Source organism: Camelus ferus, chromosome 8 (assembly GCF_009834535.1).
Source record: "Camelus ferus isolate YT-003-E chromosome 8, BCGSAC_Cfer_1.0, whole genome shotgun sequence".
Lineage (NCBI taxonomy): Eukaryota > Metazoa > Chordata > Mammalia > Artiodactyla > Camelidae > Camelus > Camelus ferus.
This window is the reverse complement of record NC_045703.1, coordinates 35,422,129-35,439,238: the sequence shown is the minus strand read 5'-3', so window position 1 is coordinate 35,439,238 and position 17,110 is coordinate 35,422,129. Positions and strand designations below refer to the sequence as shown.

The 17,110-nt window shown below is 35.3% G+C and overlaps 1 long non-coding RNA gene across 1 annotated transcript; it reads left to right on the top strand.

Moving 5' to 3' along the window:
* Positions 1-11,401: 11,401 nt before the first annotated feature.
* Positions 11,402-15,746, top strand: LOC116665524. Its single transcript, XR_004322196.1, has 4 exons — positions 11,402-11,827; positions 12,547-12,678; positions 13,051-13,109; positions 15,371-15,746. It is a non-coding gene; the product is annotated as an uncharacterized LOC116665524 (long non-coding RNA).
* The last annotated feature ends 1,364 nt before the right edge of the window (positions 15,747-17,110 follow it).

Genomic DNA, 17,110 nt, shown 5'->3' with positions numbered 1-17,110 from the left:
TACCATTTTCTATGAAGAGGACTCAGGAGAAATGACTAATCACAGAGATGGAGCAAAGAAAGTACTAATGAGTCTGAAACATCTTGTTATACCAGAAAGTAAAGAAGTACACCAACATCCTGGAGATATTTAAAAGGACACCAGAGCCTACCTTGAAATATTGCAACTGACCACTTCTAGAACAATTTCAAAATTAAAATTACTAATGATAGCATGGGCTACAACTTTTGAACAGAATAAGAAAATCTATTTCTAAAATGGGGTAGACAAACGTTTTTGGTAAAGGTCCAGATACTAAATATTTTAGCTTTGTAGGCTGAGAGGTAAGAACAAAGATAGTATGAAAGTGCTTATGTAACACAGGAGAAATTTCCACAACATTTTATTAACAAAAATAAAGTTAGTTAATTTTGTTAACAAAATAATAATAATAACTTACAATTTTTTAACATTTTTTATTGATTTATAATCATTTTACAATGTTGTGTCAAATTCCAGTGGAGAGCACAATTTTTCAGTTATACATGAACATATATATATTCATTGTCACATTTTTTTCTCTGTGAGCTACCATAAGATCTTGTGTATAATTCCCTGTGCTATAGAGTATAATCTTGTTTATCTATTCTACAATTTTGAAATCCCGTCTATACAAATTATTTTTTGTAATACAGGTCTACTAAAGATGAGAATAGACTCATGGGCAAGGGTTGATTTACAGTCTTAAGCAAGTTTATTTTCTCTGGACATATTTCTTCAGATGATTTACTGAATATCACTTTAATTAACTCAATATCAATAAATTACTACTGTGCTTGGTTAACAAATGAATCACTGACACAATTATTTTGAAAGCAGTTTCACTTTCATTTTCATTTTTAATTCTTATGAAGCAATTCTTCTATGATGAGATATTCTGTTGAAAATTTTAAACTGTTTCTGGCCGTTTCTCCCTTGTGAGTTGGAAATACTCTGATGAGGGCTTAATCTGGTAATATTAATGGATATTAAATTCTTTTAACACAGCTGTAGGGTCGTTGTATAATAAACATAATGCTTTACGAATTTCTTTAATAAAAGTAATCCATAATCCACTGTGCCTTAAAAACTTGACATTCAAAGTTTACTTTTCTTTACTTGTATTCATGTGATAGGTATACCTGGGTAACAGAGAAAGAAAATATCTGATTATGACCATATAGAGGCACGTGAAACGATGTTGCCTTATAAAGACATCACTGTGACCTGTAGTGGGACAAGCAACGGCACTAAGCAAGGAGCATGTTCAGGGCCAAGTATCATTTCTGTCACAATGTTTCAACCTGGCCATTGTAGTACAAAAACAGCCATAGACATATATAAATGAATGAACATGTGCCAATAAAAATTCATACATATAAGCTGAAATTTGAATATCATATAATTTGCATGCCCCACAAAATATTCTTCATTTAATTATTTTTCAATCATTGAAATTTATAAAACCACCATTAGGTCACAAGCCATAAAAAAAAAAAAAAAAAAAAAAAAAAGCACAGGTGACTAGCTTGATTTGGTTTACAGCTGTAGCTTGACAATCCCTGATCTATACTGATACGAATGAGTGAATGATGAATGAATGTAAAGGGAAATAGTTTCCTTGGACTAGAATACCAGATAGTACACATAGATGAAATGAAGGGAAAAATCATCTAGCTATGTTAAAACAAGTAAGTAAAAAGTTGAATGCAGAGTAGTATATTTACATATTCTCAAAGTATACCCCTACAAGTTATTAATTGGTTAATAACAAAAGCAAAAATTCCCAGCATAAAACCCTGGCAGATACCACTTAATCAAGTTATCAAAGCTAGCATCACTGATACTGATGTAGAGCAACCTGGTGTGTCTCCTATTATGATCACTGAGGACACATACTTCAGGATGTTCTTGTCACAATGTTCAGCCTTAATCTATCATGAGGAGACGTCAGGCAGACTCGAACAACATTCTGGCATGTACCATTCAGAAATACTGAGATCAACTAACCCCAGAAAGGAAAGAAACTATCCCAGATTAAAGGAGACTAAAAAGATAAGGCAAGTAAATGCAGAGCATAATCCTGAATTTGACTCTGTCCCAGGAGAAAAACAGAACAAAACAAAAGGGTATGAAAATTGCTGTGACAATTGAAAATTTTTGAATATGAATTTTGGGTTATATAATAGTATTGTATTAATATCACATTTCCTGGTTTTTGTTAACTATACTGTGTGTTTGTAAGAGACTGTCTTTATTCTCAGGAAATAAAGAAGTAAGTAATTAAGAAAAAAGTAAGCACAAAATCATAGAATAGATAAACAAGATTATATTGTATAGCACAGGGAAACATATACAAGATCTTATGGTAGCTCACAAAGAAAAAAAATGTGGGAATGAATATATATATATGTTCATGTATAACTGAAAAATTGTGCTCTCCACTGGAATTTGACACAACATTGTAAAATGATTATAAATCAATAAAAAATGTTTAAAAAAAAAGAAAAAGTAAGAAAAAAGGGACATGATTTCACAAAATGAGAGAGAGAGAGAATGGCAAAACACCTGGGGCAAAATATAAACAACTAGGGATTATGGTAAAGGGTACACAAAGATTTCTTGCACTTTTCTGTAACTTTTAAGTCTGAAATTATATAAAATATAAAATTTCACCATAATCCCATTTAAAAGTATTTTTAAATGTTCTATTTGCTACTGATCATGGAAATACTAATTAAAACTACTTTATACCCATAGATTGGCAGAAAGTAAGTGATGATACTAAGTGTAGAAGAGGATATGGAACAATAGAAACTCTCAAGTATTACTGGTGGAAATAAAATTGAGTACAATCAATTCAGAGAGCAATTTGACAATATTTGATCTGGCTGAAAAACATATCAAAGAGCCAATGGCAGTAAAGTCGTTATCTTCTCTGGGGGAGTGGGGACTGGGGAGGGGAATGCAATCGGGGTTGGGTAATGTCTTATTTCTAAACTAGTTGGTAGGTACATTGCTCATTATAGAGTTACCGATTATTTTTGTATTCCAAATAAAATAGTAAAAAGGCAATCTTGTATTCTCTGTTACCATTTTAATCCCAATTCTTAACACACCACCAGCCTCCTGGGTTCTTTCCTACTGGTGACAATTGAGGGTGCAGGTGAGAGGCCCGGTTTCTCGCTTGGGAACATAACATATAAGGTGTAGTAACTATTCAGTAGTCCAGATTATTGATGATGTCACTGGTCATCTGAGCTCACAGGCCCACTGTGCTCCCTTGGCCAGACTGTCCCTTTCCGACTAGCCTCCTGCTTTTCATTCAAGTGCTTCTTTTCTGTGTTTTTTATTGCAAAGAAATCATTTACTGAAGTCCATCTTTAAGAGTCACTAAGGTCCATCTTTAAAGGAAGACATGCCATTCTTAGTTGTGAGGTCTGCATTTTTCCACCGTTCCTCTTTCTGGAATTGACGCTAGTGGACTACTTTTTCATACGTCACCTACTGCCTTCCTAGACTCCACTGCTCCGAGAGTTCAAAGTTTCAGAATGGAGAAAAAGACAGTTTGATTAAGAAGAGAACTTCCCCCACTTCCTTCTCTAGTCATCCCTTTAAAAGGCAGAGGAGAGTGAACATACTGCTGTCTTACTACTGCACAGAAAATGATTAGCCCTTGCCATGTGTTAAACATGTGGCTCAAATCATACATTCTAGGGTAGGCAGAGTTATGCACTCCTCTCCCAAGAAGTTTCCTATTCTGCACAACGCACAACTGTGCATGTGTTGCCTTACATAGCAAAATGGATGCTGCAGATGTAATTAAGATTACTAGTTAGTTGATGTCAAAGTTGGGAGACTGTCCTGGCTTATCCAGTTGGACCCAACATGATCCATGAACCTGTGAGGCAGAAGAGGAAGGCACAAGGAAAGTCAGAGATTTGAAGCACGTGAAGTCTTCCAAGGCCACGGCTTGCTCAAAGATGGAGGGGACCTCATGTCAAGTAAACAGGGACCTGTTTTGCAACTACAAGTAACTAAATTCTTCTAACAGCCTGAATGCACTTGGCAGTGGAGTCTTTCCCAGAGCATTCAAAAAAGAGTGCAGTTCTGCCAACCCCTTGATTATAGAACTCTAAGATAATAATTGGGTGATATTTTAAACCGTAAACTTGTGGTAATGTGTTATGCTGCAATATAAAACTAATACCCACTGTATTTAACCATCAGCATGGTTCAGTGATTTAGGTATCGCCAATGTCACCATTAAAAGTGAGGTATCCAAAGACTATCAGTCTGACAACGGATATGAGGCTGAGCTGGCTTAGAAACTGGATCTGTCTGACTACTGGATTCATGCTTATAATACTGCTCCTTCTAGAATTACTACTATCTCAGCAGCTCTCCTGGAACTAATCTCAAAATTTTAAAGTGTCAGATCTTCATCGCTTGATTTCTATTTCTATCTGTGATATATATACACATATGTGTTTTATTAAAGTATAGTCAATTTACAATGTTGTGCCAATTTCTGGTGTACAGCATAATGCTTCAGTCATACATGAACATACATATATTCATTTTCATATTCTTTTTAACCATAAGTTACTACAAGGTATTAAACATAGTTCCACGTGCCATATAATATGAATTTGTTTATCTATTTTATATATATTAGTTAGTATCTGCAAATCTCAAACTCCCAATTTATCCCTTCCCACCCTCTTTCTTTCTGGTAACCATAAGTTTGTTTTCTATGTCTGTGAGTCTGTTTCTGTCTTATAAATAAGTTTGTCCTTTTTTTTTTTCCAGATTCCACATATAAGTGATATCATATGGTACTTTTCTTTCTCTTTCTGGCTTACTTCACTTAGAATGACAATCTCCAGATCCATTCATGTTGTTGCAAATGGCATTATTTTATTATTTTTTATGGCTGAGTTGTATTCAATTGTATAAACATACCACAGCTTCTTTATCCAGTCATCTATCAATGAACATTTAGGTTGTTTCCATGTCTTGGCTATTGTAAATTGTGCTGCTATGAACATTGGGGTGCATGAATTTTTTTGAATTAAAGTTCCCTCTGGATAAATGCCCAGGAGTGGGATTCCTGGGTCATATGTTAAGTCTATTTTTAATCTTTTGAGGAATCTCTATACTGTTTTCCATAATGGCTGCACCAAACTACATTCCCACTTACATTCCTGGTGGACATGCATGTGCTGAGCTGAAAGAAAGGAGCATCCTTATCTGTCTCCAAAGATGGAGATAGTACAGGAAAAGGAGGGGCAGGGCACAACCATTCAAGAAATAACACAACAATTAACACCAAGGTGGCTCTATCTGTGATTTGAACATTTTCTTTTTTTTATCTTTTATGCAACTAATTCTATTCCATTTACATATATGTCTACCTTTATACTTGCACTGCACTGTCTTTATTACTGTACTTTTACAGAAAGTTTTGAATTCAGGAAGAGTAAATCCTTCCCCTTTATTGTTATGTTTCAAAGTTTTTTTTTTCTGTTTTGGATTCTGTGCATTTCCATAAAATTTTTGGTATCAATGCCAACAACAGTCATTATTTTTTCAGTCCCATGAATATGGAAATCTTCTCTTTTTATTTGGATTTCCTTTAATTTTCCTCAGCAATGTTATGCAATTTTGAGTGTATAAGTCTTGCATTTCTCTTCATACAACTAATAAAATTAAACATATGAGAACATTTTTTATTATTTTATACAATCATTCTAACATATTTTTTTTAATTTTCTAAATAGGACATGGAAACTGTGTATTATAGAATTAAAGACATAGATTTTGCCTTTATTATAAGGTTGTGTGTCTCTATGCTAAGTAGTAATAAATGTTGGCTTTGATTTCTCTAAGTTAGTATTTCTCTTCAACTGAGGTATATCTTTCTACTTTCTCTTGAAAAATACGAAGCACTGGTAACACAAAGCCAAAATGAACAGGGGATATACCCTTTACCATGTGTCCCACGCACACCCTACTGGGTTCTAGATGCTAAGGCGTTTGTCAACTGCCAATATTCCTGCACTTTGTTTTCCTTTGAAAAAAGAAAATTTTCTGTGTTCCTATGTCTTTTAAAATACCTGCAAACGAGAGACTGAAATTGATAAGAAAAGTAATAGTGAGCAAAATTTCCTTGTGGAAATGATGCATCACCCTGAATGTTTATTTTGCAGATACACAAACACTTCTCTCTTTGATGTTACCTGCCTGAAAGTCATTTGCATTGGCTTTTTCATTCCTGCACTATTTTTTTTGGTCTGTATTTTCAGTTTGTTCAGGGTTTCAGTTTGTTTCAGTAGTTTATTTTCAGTTCAGTGTGCTTATAAACTCAGTGTTTCTTTTCTTGTCTTTCCCTCTCTCAGCTTCTATTTGTCATCACAACTGCGTATCTCTGTAAGTTTAGCAGAAGTCTGTCTCATACCCTAAATTGGCTAAAGATGGAGTTGATCTTTATCACAAACACAAAAATTGTCTCAGAATGAATCATATACCCTTATGTAAAAGCAAAAATGATAAACTATGAAAGAAACCTGAATTCCATAATTGTGTTGGCACTTACTGTCAAATCTCAATTGTTCATGTCTGCAGTTTTGGTATTTTCCTATCGTTTCCCACTTTCCATCTTTTGGTTATCCATTATTACATTACATCACTAGCAAAGGACAGAATAAAGAGAAAAAAGGAAATAACATTTATTGTTTGATTAATATAGACCAGATATTTAATACTTTAACATATAATGAAATTTAATCCTCACAACAAACCTTTGAGCTAAGTCTTTTTTAAATGGATGTAACTGATAAGGAAACTAAGACAGGGAGAACATAAGTAAATTGCCAAAAGAAACCCAATAAGCTTTTTGAAAAATTTAATTTGAAGTAAACATTAAAAAATGTTCTTAGACTTATTTTCAAAATGAGTAATTATTAGCGTATGTGGGTTGAAGGAGAACAGGTAACATGTCCTACTACATGTTAAAATACCATCAAACAAGTATAATCAATATTGTGTAGCACTAGTACAAAAATAGATGAAAATCTAGAGTCTTAGAACATATGTGACAATAACATGTGACTTCAAATCACAAGGAGATGTATTCATAAAATGATGGAATAATGAATGCACCTGAAAGGAAATTAACCTATACTGCTATTATTAATTATGAAAATAATATTCCTGATAGGCTGAATATCTAAAATTGAAAAAATATAACTGCAAAGGTAATGGAAGCAATTATATCATACTTTTGTGGTATTTTAAGGGTAGGTTAGACTTTTTTGAGCAAGACAGCTAATCTAAATACCGTAAATGAAAAAATTGATATATATGATTATCAAATATGTAAAATTTCCATTCACTAACAGACATCATAAATAACCTGAAATGACACACCACTAGTCCACAGAATTAATCACTATAACACTTTCCAATATCTGATCTCATCCTTATGTAAGAAACCTCAGCAACCAGAATAAGAAACACAGGGAAAATTAGAAAAAAAAAAAACGGTTATATCCCTTAAAAAGATATATATATATATATATATATATATATATATATATATATATATATATATATATATATATATATATATAAGTTTTAAAAGTCTCCTTTGGTTACCCAACTGGAATTTTTATATGAAAACCTCAGATGATCTTCCTGTGAGTAAGGAATAAGAAAAAAGATGGTATATGAAATTTATATGTAAATATATGCAACTTTTGGCAACTTTTTAGAAATTAATTGACCATAAATATAAAAGTATGTAAGATTGATGCACAGGTTTATCTGACTCCTATTAAATTAGGGATTTTAAATAAGTAATTGTTAATGGCTAAGAGAAAGATGTAGAAAGTCAGAAGTAAAATTTCTTAGCCAACATTTTTCATCAGCTTATCAAGGAAAAATAATATTAGAAACAATTTGATAGAAATGTAGTTTAAATATACTAATAATTTAAGAGAAAATGTATACTGCAACCTCCCCTTCTGTCTATGATTTTATCATTTTTAGTAAACTGAAAAAAAATACTCCCACCTTGAAAAAAATGCTCAATATCACTAATATCAGAGAAATGCAAATCAGCACTATAATGAGGTATCACCTCACACCACTCAGAATGGCCATCATTCAAAAGTCCACAAACAATAAATGCTGGAGAGGCTGTGAAGAAAAGGGGACCCTCCTACACTGTTGGGAATGTAGTTTGGTGCAGCTGTTATGGAAAAACTGTATGGAGATTCTTCAAAAGACTAAAAACAGACTTACCATATGATCCAGCAATCCCACTCCTGGGCATATATCCAGAGGGAACTTTAATTCAAAAAGATATGTGCACCCTAATGTTCATAGCAGCTCTATTTACAATAACCAAGACATGGAAACAGCCTAAATGTCCATCAACAGATGCCTGGATAAAGAAGTTGTAGTATATCAACACAATGGAATACTACTCAGCCATAAAAAGAATAAAATAATGCCATTTACAGCAATTATGGATGGACCTGGAGACTGTCATTCTAAATGAAGCCAGAAAGAGAAAGAAAAATGTCATATTATATCATTTATAGGTGGAATCTAAAAAAAAAAAAGACAAATGTACTTATTTACAAGACAGAAACAGACTCACAGACATAGAAAACAAACTTAAGGTTACCAAGAGGGGAAAGCAGTGGGAAAGGATAAATTGGGAGTTTGAAATTTGCAAATACTACTGTATATAAAATAGACAAACAACAAGTTTCTTCTGTATAGCACAGGAAACTACATTCAATATCTCGTAGTAACCTATACTGAAAAAGAATATGAAAACGAATATACGTATATATATGTATGATTGAAACTTTATGCTGTACGCCAGAAATTGACACATCGTAAACTGACTATACTTCAATTTAAAAAACACATAGGAAAGCCAAATAACACTGCCTCCTCTCCAGCTCCCCCTCCACACCCCGCACTCACATGCATTTTGAGGCTATAGGTGAAGTTATGGAGCAGGCAGAATAGGAAAGACCAAGGTCCTGGAGATAAGGGATTTTCAAAGAAATGAGCAGACTTTCTCCTTACTGAGTCCTTAGAGGATGTGCTGATTGTTACTGGTGGGAGAGACTGAAAATTCAGGCAGAAAATCGCGACTGAAATAAAGAGAAACCATCAGGTTTTCAAAGTCCCACAAAGCTGAGAGGTAGACTAGATTTTGTGTTTGTCAAAACACTTCATCCTTGTGGGGCCAAGAACACTTGAGAGACAAAGAGTTAAAGATACGAGCAGAACACTCACTGGTTTTCCCCTTAACACAGTAGGCAAAATCCTCAGCTGCATTGGGTGAAAAGCTGAGAAGACTAACAGAAATTTAATAAAAACAGAGTAGAGTTTTAAGCCTATTCACAGGGCTGAGAATATTAAAAATAAGAACTCAGTACCCCTCTAGGAAGTTGACCACCAACAAACGTCCCAGCTCCTAATTAAGAGCCCACCTGGTTGGGGCAGGAACAGAGAAAGAGCAAGCCTTATAAAGTCTACAAATTGACTGTGTTGTAATGGGTTACCAGAGAAAAGACGGAAAGTTCTTTGAAGACAGGTAAACTAATTCTCATTTGCTATAATGCTTCATACATGATATATGGCATTTGATTGATAATTACTAAGAGAGAAAAAAGAAAGAGCCATAGGTACAAACACACACACACACACTCACACACCCACCCCAGATAGCTCCTCTGATAAACATAAAGAAGCCGTCGATCAACCTCACAAAGTGTGGCTGCAGATTAGCCCTAAATCTTAGACTTCAGGACTTCACCCAAACTCTGAGCAATCAGAATCTCTAAGGGGTAAGACCTTGAAATCTATATTTCAACACACAAACCAGGAAATTTCTATATACTTTAAAGTTCAAAATAACTACTGTCACAGTAAATGTGTATCTCATTTGGAAAAAAACCTTTACCTCAGCTCAGGGAAGGTAAATTTGGGGATGGATTTGTGTAAAATAAAATAAGAAATATGTTTTTATGTAGACAGGAGATCTATATGTATTGTGAAGTAATTTAAGCTAGTTAAATCAGTTAAGCTATAAAAAAGCTGTTTTTCCAGGTTACATGTCAGAAAAGTGGTTTTTCTGCAGATAAATTTAGGTTCATCTCTCTTCTTGGAATGCATGACAGTTAAATAAAGTTGCATGTAAAAGGGCTTTTTATGGTGATAAGACAACTGAAGCACACTCAGGGAGCATGTTCAGAGGAATGGTTTTATATGACAAAGTTTGCTGCATTTGGGGAATCTGTGGGTCCGTAAGTTGTGCTGTTAATAGAGTCATGCTCTTGGACTAGATAATTGACTTAGACGCTGCGCTCTCACCTAAGGACAATGCTGTCCTGCAAAGATATTTGAGGGTTAAAAATACCAAGTGAGATTTCCACCTAAGTGTCAGTTGGTATTATTGCTACAATTGAAAGACAGACAAGCTGAACTCTTGAGAATTGGAGGTCAATTACAGCAGCTAGATGAGTAGTTATGGTGAGAAATTTTAATAAAAATCATCATTAAAAATTGGCTTACAGTTACCTCTTTTGAGTAGAAAAGATACAGTAGGTCATGAGATGCCAATGCTCCCACAGTGAAAACCAGGTTAAAAAAAAAAGTTAGTTACAAAAATTACATTTTTAATAACCTTAGTTCTCTGGAAAAACTAAGTACTGCGTTAGCTAAAGCTTCAGAGACGAAAGAGCTCTTTTTTTTTTTTTTTTTTTTTTTTTTTTTTTGAAAGAGCTCTTTTTGAGGTGAAATATCTTTGATTCTCTTTCCTGAGCACATTTCCCAGTTCTGGGTTTAGGCAAGAGTTTGAAACCTTAGGGCAGGAGATTAAAGAACTAAAACCAACACTTCAAAGAGAAGAACTAAATACTTTAACTTTCAAGGCCAAAGGAAAAAGAGATCTCCTGGATTCTCAGTGGAATGGGGATTAACTAGAGGTAGAATTGAATTATATCAAGTAATAACTCAGTCTCAAAACAACTCAATCCCTAATTGGAAACCAAAAGCTAATCGAAGAGTATTAAGGAGTTTTCAGTACTAGAGTCGGATAGAACAGGATCTGAGTCACTGAGCTAACATTTACTAAACATTTGCCTTTTAAAATTTAGTTTCGCTCTCTACACCTCTTGTTCTCTCATTTATGAAATAGCACCTATCTCCTGTGATTTTTGTTAATAAAGGAGATAAAGCACATAAAATTTTAAATTCAATTCTTGCATGCAGAGAGTACCAATATTTACATTTTTAAAGCACAAAATTTCTCCCCCACTACTAACCCAAGCCCTTGCTGGAGAAGAAAGGAGAAAGGAGAAGAAAAGGACTGTTCCTATCTGGATACACGTTTCTCTGAAGCCCACACCTAATGGAAGTTATGGACCCAGAGAGCAAAAGAGTTCAGAGAGGCAGGAGGTGGTGACCCAGGGTGGGGCACGAGAAATGAGAAATCCTCTCCTAATGCAAGGATCAGAGTCTGTTACATTCTTGTTTTAAAAAAGCAGCTTATGAAAGGAGTAATGTGTGTTTCTTAGAAAGATGAACAGACTGATGAGCAGAATGAAATGAAAGCAAATGAGGCAGTTGGCAACCTTATGCTGGACAAGAATCAGCAGAGAGATACCAGTGGGTGCAGAATCTGATGGATGGAGGTGGCAGCATCCACTCTACTGCTGGCCGCAGACTCACTGCATCGCTTCACACTGCAGCCAGACAATACCAGAAACCCAGGTTATAGGTAAGCAGTTAGAAAACGTAGTAATATCCTACTCACAGTAGCTACAAATACTATCTATACATGCTTAGGAATAAACTTAAAGAGAAATGAGCAAGGCTTTTATAAGGACCATGGCCATTCTTTACCAAATAACCTGAAAGAAAACACAAATAAATGGTAAGCATACAATATTTCTGGAGGGGAAACTCAATTTGTAATGTCAGACTTTAAATTATTTTTTAAGTGTAAAGCAATGTTAATAAAATTCCAATGTAATTTTTAATGAGAGTTTATGAATTTATTTTAAATTAAAATGTCAATTTCTTTAATAGAAAAAGTGTATCAGCAAAATATGTCATTATGTGTGAGTCAACTCCTGTACCTATAATTATTTAGAACATGATAATGTTTCTTTTTATCAGTAAGAAAATGATGGACTATAAATAGTGATGTTTCAATTTGTTATATATTTGAAAAAAATAGAGTTATCTTAACATAAGAATAATATCCAAATTAAATAAAGATATGATTTGTGAATACTTGAAAATATTTGGGATAGAGACCTTCTTAAGTTAAATACAACACCTAGAAGCCATAAAATAAAAGGTTGATTCACTTGATTACAGAAAAATTAAAATCTGAAATGTGAAAAAAGCAATATAAAGTATTTTTGAATGACAAGCCTTCCATTTCGAGATAGCAAATGGATCACATGTTATGATTTTCTCCTTTTGCTCAAGAACTTAGGAATTACTGAAAGTAAACTTAAAAGAACCTATTTCATAATAATATGCAAAAAAAGGAGAGGAAGCCTCTTTTGATGAGAAACTGAGGAATCCCTAGAAACGGAAAACAGGCCAGATGATGGAAAGGTACTATATTAACATTTATTAATAACTGAGATCTTTCAGTAACTATCCAAAGGCAGTCAAAGATTAAAATGTGCAATTACATGTATTATCTTCTGAAAATGTTTTCTTAGGATATTTTTTGTGCTGAGGTTAAAATTCTATTATTCTTTTATATCCCAAATGAACTACAAGGGAGACTTTTATCTTCTTTTGGGAAATATTGTGAAACTTTATTCTGCTCCACAGTCATGTGTTTTTTCCAGCCTCCAATGGTACCTGTGGGTAAAAATCAAAGAAATTGCTTCAGTGAAGTTTTAGGGGTGGAAAGGGGCATGAAATCATAGTGTGAGGAGAAACAATAGTTTTCTCATTTTTCTATTTCTCCCCATTTAGTTCCCAGTTACTCCACCACATGGTCATGACTCTTCACTCACCCACTTTGTGACAAACAGGTAAACAAACTTATCATTGCAAATTTACAATAATTAGATATAATTAGCCCATATACTCAGCTGTCAGCCACCTGGAAAAAAGAAAATTACTACAAACTAGGTAACTATTTTGTTCTGGGCTAATATTATTGTATTTTACAGAGGCACTTTAAAATTTCGTAAGATTGGGTATTACTGAGTTAAAATCTCTGATCAGGACGTGGTACAAGACAATGTCATTGACAAGGACATAGTACAAAGCAGATAATACTGAGCTAATATTTACTGAGCTGGATATGAATGCACAAATAGATTTTGAAAAGTAGGTCATACAGATACAATGGCAGACTCTGTCACGGAAACGATAGGCCAGCCAAGAAACAAGCACCACTCAGAGGGTTGGAGTACTCAGATGTATTACGCCGGCTGGCTCAAGAGGGGCTTCTGCTCCGAAGCTCTGAGCACCTTCAAGACGTGCGCATGAGGTTTTATAGGGTAAAGTACAAGCTTGGGGTATTCGGCCAATAGGCATTGAAAGCTTTAGCAGCATCATTATCACAAAAGTGGAGGCGGGGAGGCAGCAAACCAACATTCCAAAGCCAGATATGTATCTTTGAAAACCCAGCTGGCTAGCAAAAAACATGAACAGCAAACCAACACTAATTAACTTAGATTTACAAGTTAGTCCAGCAGAACTCAGATCAGTATTCCAATACTTAGATTTGTGAGTTATCTTGTTAGACCAGCCCGACTTTTCCTTCACAATAAGATGTCCGTTCTCTTTCTAAAAGCACTTTCTTCTGTATTCATCAAGGAGATACAAAAATGCATGAGTTGCCCAGACTGAGATCCTATATGCATCTACACCACACTCCACTCTTTTCTCTTGTTTCTGTGACAAAAAGCTCTTCTAATTTTCTCTCTCCTGAGATTTTGCAGGAGAGAGTAAACATATAAAGAGAAAAAAGGTGACTTCAGAATGTTTGTGTGGGCTGCCTGGGACTATCTTCTCTCTCCTCAGCATCCTGAGTTTCTGAAATTGGTGCTTTTTAGGAGTTGTTTGGGGTGGCATTGTGCAGTGTCAGGAGGTGTGTGATAGCGCCTCACACGTTCATCGTTGAAAGGTAACTGTATTTTCTACTTGTGAACTTCAACGTTATGCAGTATGAACTCTCCTTCACCACATTCCATAGGCTGGGTTTTCCATGATTTCTTCCAGAAAATTTGTGATTCCAATGTCAAAATACCTCTCCATAATCATCTATTAAAACCATTCTTTATGGTTTATCAACCAGTTTACTCTGTCCTTAATTCTCAATAGTTGAATTAATCTGGCCTTTAACTTGAGTAAGTAAATCGCTAAAAGTTTAGTAAGGACTTAATTGGGTCTGTCGACTGAAATAAATGCACAGCCTAAAGGTTAAGAGTTATGTTTTATTTGGCGAGAGGACTCCATCCGGGATGACAGCCTCTCAGATCGCTCTGAGGGACTGCTCTGAAGAGGCAGGGGAGCAGATAGGATAGAGAGGAGCTTTACAACAAAGACCAGGTAGTTGGAACAATAAAAGATTGCTTGTTATCTAAAGAAAACCAGGCATCTCAAGTTAAAGAATGTAGTGCTTTTCTATGTATGGGAGGAAGCAAACATTTGGGCTCATTGAATTCATTCCTTTGACAAGCACCTAGCTATCTAGGGCCAGTACCCTGTCCTTTCTTATTCTGAGTCTGCTCAGAGGGCACCATTGTGAGTGGCTGCAGAGGCTGGGCTGCAGGCCCGTTCCCACTGGGGTGTGGCGGCAGCCGCTGATGACTTGGTTTCAGCATTCTTTGTTTACTGATATGGTTGCAGTATTTTCACTCATATTGCAGTATTTTCATTCACAAAGGCTATAGCAAACACTGTTGGGCATGAAGAATGATTAGTAAAATCTTTTAGACCTATCTCCGAGTGCTGGTAGTTATTCCTCAGGTCTTCCTTGCACCATCTTATGTAAAACTAGGTCTTATGTAAAACCTTCTATGGGACGTTTCAGGGGCTTTACAAACTCACTGCGTATTTAAATTCATTTTTCAAATGCCCAGGTTTGTTCATCCTAAATGATGTCCTTCCACCTACTGTTTTTTTAAGTAGATATTACAGAAGATTCAGTCCATCTTTTCTATACATTCAGTCTTTCTTTTGTCTTTTGTTTTTTCATATAATGTTTCATGAATTTTCATTCAACTGAGTGTGTTAGGGTCCTTTTGAGATGCTTGAGATCTTTTCCCTCTTTTCTCTCTAGATCAGTCTGCAGTAACACAAGTGAAAAGGACAGTACAAAATTCATGACCACGGCACTGCTTTAGTTTCCTCTTTTCCATACCAAACAATGATATGGTACTTCTAGCTACTAAGAATATTTCTGATCTTTTTTTTCCCCCCATGGAAACTTTCAATGCTTAGTGAAGTCTTTGTTTTCAAGGATTTTGGAAGGACGCTCTATTCCAGTAATCCAGTGTAAAGTACTAACTGCAAACAAAATGGAATAAAGAATGTGAAAGCCATATATAATTGTGATTTAATAACTTGTTCCCCTTTCTCACTCGAAATAATCAATTCATCTTGTCTTTTTATGTCATTTAAAAACCAAACAAATGAGATAATTAGGAGCATATCATGTCATATTACATCAAATTATACAATATCATATTTTATAGTTCTGTCTGCAGGGTACCTAAAAGCAGGAAGACATCAGAGCAATGAGCACAACTAAAGCCAAAACCTTGGCTTCTAAATATCTTTTTCTGTTTAGAGAAATTGGAAGAAATGACTGGTTGTAAAAATGGGTCAAGGAATGTACAAACAAGCCTGAAAAATATTATTATAGCAGAAAGAGAACTACACAAAGAATACTGGAGACATGTCAAAAAGACACCAGATCCAGCTATGAATTTGCATCTGGCCAATTCTGGGACAATTTGAATATTAAAATAAATAATTATAGTATGAACTATAACTCTTTGAACAAAATGAGAAAACACGTGTCTAAACAAGGGGTAGACAAACTTTCATGGTAAAGGCCTGATACTATACGTTTTAGATTTGCTAGCAAAATGGCAAAAACAAAGACGTTATGTAAGTGCTCATATAACAAAGAAGAAACAGTTTCCACAACTTCTTATTGACAAAATTTAAACTATAATGGCAGGGAGATTAAGATGATAGAGTAGTAAGATGCTAGGATCACCTCCTCTCATGAACACATCAAAACCACAACAACATATACTGCAACTCTCATTGAAATCTACCCGAGGTCTAGCAGAACAACTCTTCTATAACCAAGGCTGTAAATACAGATCCACATCGAGTCTGGTAGGAAAGGAGGAAAAGCAATCTTGTCAGACCCACTCCCCTAGAGTGTGAGACAGAATATGAGGAGGGATATCACAGGCTCAGTGATGCTCCCTGCGGATTGAGTGATTCAAGCTACATATTAGGGATTTGACCCTGGGAAGATGATCCACCCCTTATCTGGTTTGAAAACCAGTGGGGCTTACCAGAGGCTGTAAGACTCTCCTCTTCATGAGTGCACTCACAGTCTTGCTTACTTCCACTCACAAGGAGGAAGCAGCAGATTGAAAATTGGCTGGGCCAGCTTGCCAGGGCTGCCCGAGCATGCCTCCTAGTCCACAACAGGCTCCTGCTCCAAATCTTCTCATTGCCAACAAGCATGCTCACACTTGGAGGTAATGCAGACAGCTCAGACCCTCGCCCTTCCTCTTCTTAGGGCAGAGAGAGCCATTGTCAGCTTACGTATCCCTGCACATCCCTGAGAGGGAGTGAAGCTAGCCACAGGGTAGAGACAACCATCACCTGAGCATGAGGCCCTGAACACACTTGGGAGAAAGAAAAATATCATGTGATATCACTTATGTGTGGAATCTAAAAAAAAAAAAAAAGATAGAAATGAACTTATTCACAAAACAGAAACAGACTCACAGTCATAGAAAACAAACTTATGGTTACTTGAGGAGGAAGGGGA